This window comes from Panthera pardus, unplaced genomic scaffold (genome assembly GCF_024362965.1).
Source record: "Panthera pardus isolate Hobbes unplaced genomic scaffold, ASM2436296v1 HiC_scaffold_15, whole genome shotgun sequence".
NCBI lineage: Eukaryota > Metazoa > Chordata > Mammalia > Carnivora > Felidae > Panthera > Panthera pardus.
The window spans coordinates 57,786,457-57,790,864 of record NW_026526710.1 but is presented as its reverse complement, the minus strand read 5'-3'; positions in this window follow the sequence as shown (position 1 = coordinate 57,790,864).

Sequence of the window (4,408 nt, the reverse complement as noted above, 5' to 3'; positions counted from 1 at the left end):
AACTGACATCATGTGTTTCTTTTTTGTTTTCCAAAATTTTTAGGAGGCCAGTACCTTATCCATTAGGCCACTGGGCCTGCTTTTCTTTAAAATTTTTAAATTTTTTTTATTATTTATTTTTGAGACAGAGACAGAGTGCAAGCAGGGGAGGGGCAGAGAGAAGGAGATACAGAATCTGACGCAGGCTCCAGGCTCTGAGCTGTCAGCACAGAGCCCAATAAGTGTTTCTTAATATGATGCAATGAAAAAAAAACACAGCATCACTTTTAACATATTTTTGTTCATCCCAAATTATTTGCGTATGCATAAATTCAGCATAAATTATAAGAAAACACAACTGAATCTGAAGTAAGTGGGCTATACTCTTTAAAAATATAAACATCAAGAAAGATAAGCAATGATTGAGGCACTGTTCCAGATTGAAGGAGACTCAAGTAATGTGGTGTCTAAACGTAACACATAATTCTGGACATTCTAAGTATCACTGAAACACAGATAACGTTTGAACGGGATCAGTTGATAAGATGGTAAAATTTGATTAATATTAATTTCCTGACTTTGTTGGCTGTACTACGGTTGCCAGGAAGATGTCTTTTTTTGCAAATATACATTGAAGCATTAACGGTTATCGTGACTGCAACTTACTCTTATGTGGCACAGAAAAAAATGAAAACGAGAGAAAATGCGAAGGCATATGTGTCAAGAGCTAAAATACCTGGGGGGGGCTACGTAAAGGGCATAGAGGAGCTCTTTGTACTATTACAATTGTTCTGTGGATTTGAGAATATTTTAAACAATTCAAGTAAATAATAATGCTAAAACAAATAATTTTACAATTGCAGAAGCAACTGTCCTCATTCTCTCTTAATCCTAGAATGTGGGGATCCCTGATGAAGTTAAAAGAGAATTCAACTACCCTTGTGCACCCAACATGACAATTTCAGTCATCACTTACAAGGATCTGAAAATGGTTACTTGTTAACCCAAAAGGCCTCTGCACCCTATATCATGCCTCCAACACCTTCCCAGGTTCTGTAAACACCCTACTCACTAATAAACCCTACATAATTACAGGAGAAATTACGCAATTTTAAATCTAAGTTAGGCACATCTAAACAGATTAAATACAGTACATAGAAATCTGTTTAAGAAGCCAAGTATTTGCTAGCTAGCTGTGTTTATCTTTTCTATCTGTTTCTTTAAAAAAACCAATAAACCTGAAGATGTGGGAGAGGAAAGAAAAAAAAAGTTGGCTCACCTGCATTTTTACCCATGTAATCATCTCTAAATGGTATATAAGAAACAAATAAAGTAGATTAAAATCATTCTAGTCATTTATCATCAATTGTGTTATCTTTTTCTCTCAAATACTCATAGTAAACTTCTTCAAAGAATGACACTGATAATGTTCAGATAATAAATTTTCTAAAGGTGTATAAAGTTAGGTACAAGCATGTGTGAGGAACAAAGTAATTTCAGCCTAGAATGAAGCTAACTTCAGAGTTCCATTGTGCTTTCTCTGTGGAATCTTTCTAGGCTGAGATGACTGTATCTTCAAACTATGGCTAAATCAAATTCAGGGTACTTCCTTCCTAAAGCAAACTTTAACCCGCCAGCCTACTGTCCTGGAAGCTGTCTGTTACATTCCAGTTCATTACTCCTAAGAGATTGCATTTTGTTGTTGTTAAACAGAGGTGAAGTGGAATACAAAGGCTACAAGGAGAAACAGTTTCTTCTTCTGGGATTCCATGGTGGTTTTTCATCCCATTGTATATACCTCTTCCTGTGTTGCATTATGGTAATGGTAAACATATCTGTCATGCCCAGCCAGGATGAACACTCCTTGAGGGAATAAATTGTGTTTTCTTTATCTTGGCATTTCCAGGGTTTTGTACATGTCTGGTACATAAAGGCACTTAATAAATATTTGTGTTGTTGAATGCAAGACAGTCATTCCCTTTGGAGATTCACAAAACTTAAACACCTAAGTTCAAGACAATAGAATGCCCCAGAGTAATAACACATTAAGAAAATGGCTTTTTAAGAAAGTAGAGAGAGAGCTCTGACCTATTATTTGCATGTTTCTCTAGTGGATTCTGGCCTCAGTAAAAATTACCAGATTAAATTAACCAGAAAATATGAGAAAGATGCTAAAAGGTTATGCGAGATGTCGAGGAAACATGCTAAAGGATTATGTGTGGTCTCCTTCCCTGAAAATGTTCATTAATCCTTCTTTTTTTTAAGATACCAGGAAGACAAATTAGAATTTATAAGGGGAAATAATTAGAGACACATAGCCTGTAGGTAACCTACAACTGCAGCTGAATGTGTATCTATTCAAAATTCAAGATGCCTATTCTTTGTTCTGCTTTTTGTCTCCCCAAAGGGCAAGGCCAGAAAAGATACTTTTGCTTCATAGACAAATGTGTGTGCCAAAGGCTCTCTTTGCTGCTCTCTATAGATAAGAAAGGAGTTTTTTTTTTTTTTTTTTTTTGGTATTAAATAAAACCTATGCTCCTGGCAAATTCTGCACTTGGGTCATTTGCCTCAATTAGCTGAAATACAAGGAAGCTAGAATGAATGCTTCCAAAGACGACTTATTATTATTATTATTATTTTTACCTATGAAGTTGGTCTTTTCAGGGAGTTAAAACTCAAGCTCTGACAATTTGGGGGTAGTGATTTAAAGGCAATGTATCTATCGGGCAAGGGAATTTTTTTTCTCATTTATTTCAGCTAATCAACACATTCTTAATATTCCACTAGATAATATCAAAAACATGTGAAAACAACAACTGAAGGCAAGCGTGTTGGGTTAATCAGCTACAGTATGAATGAGAACAAAGGATGACCTGAAAAGTTACAATCACTAATACTCTGGATTGTGAAGAAATGGTTAACTTTAAAGTATTTATTTCTTTTGATAAGATACTTGCTATGCTATCACAAAAGACTTGGTTATGTTTTCAACTTGGCCCATTTAATTTCATTTTTCTAGTTAATTGTTCTTTAAACCTCACATGTAAACTGTGTACAAAATTCTTCCATGGTATTAGATAGAAGTCATTTGTGAAAGGAAACAATTGCAAAAGCATTATGTAAATAATCCTGTAGGCAGCAACTTCAAAAGTCTTCCTGGTCCAGGAGCCTGGGTGGCTCTTGGTTAAGTGTCTGACTTTTGACTTGGCCCCAGGTCATGATCTCTCACAAACTGTGAGTTCAAGCCCCAGGAAGCGTTCTGAGCTGACAGCAGAGTGAGCTTGAGATTCTCTCTCCCTCTCTCTCTGCCCCTCCCCCACTGGTGCACGTGTGTGTTCTCTCTCCCTCCCTCCCTCAAAATAAATAAATAAACTTAAAAAAAGAGTCTTCCTGATCTATTCTTAATAGTTTGTAGATTGTGGATCTGCCCCATTTCCTAGTGAAAACACTCCATTGCATAGCATATTTTGCAGTGGGAGGTGAGAACAGTCCTACCTCAGAAGGACTCTCCAGCTCCTTATTACCAGATCCAGGGGGCTTGATTTCTCTGGCTGTACCTTGTTTGTATTCTCTGATTCATGACTTAGTTTCCTTCCTGAAATCTCTATTCAGGATTGTCAAGCCAATGTATTTTTTTTTCCTGCCTCTACATTTTGGACCAAATCCCTATTTCTACCTTCCCCATCCTCACACTTTTCAGGCAGAAGTCATTTGAATGCTGTCTACAACAAAGGAATTATTGACCTTAAACATGGCATTTTTCCACAATTGAGTCTGCTAACTAAACCTTATCAGCTATAATATAAACTAGGCGTGTTTACTAAATCTAGACATATGTGTGTTTTGAATAAGAAATAATTATCAACTTTGCTTCTGGCCAAAATATATTAATAGGGACTGGATTTACCTTCCCATTTTGTATCAGTTTGCTGAGAGGGGTAGGGAGGAGGTGGGGACTGCAACAAAGTACCACAAACTGGGTGACTTAAATAACCAAAATTTACTGTCTCACGGCTCTGGAGACAAGAATATGAAAAAGAATCTGTCTAGGCCTCTCCCATAGCTTCTGGTGGTTTACTGGCAATCTTTGTTTTTCCTTTGCTTATACATGCTTTACCTCAATCCATGCCTTTGTGTTCATATGGCATTTTTCCTATGTGTGTGTCTGTGTCCCAATTACTCCTTTTTAAGGATATTAGTCATATGGGGGTAGAGGCTTATTCTATCCCAGTATCACCTCATTTTAATAAATGCAAACTACATCTGCAGTAATGGTATTTCCAGATAAGGTCACATGATAAAGTACTGAGCATTAGGGGGTACCTGGGTAGCTCGGTCAGTTAAACCACCTACTTTGGCTCAGGTCATTCACGATTCATGAGTTTGATCCCCACATCGGGCTATGTGCTGACAGCTGTGAGCCTAGACT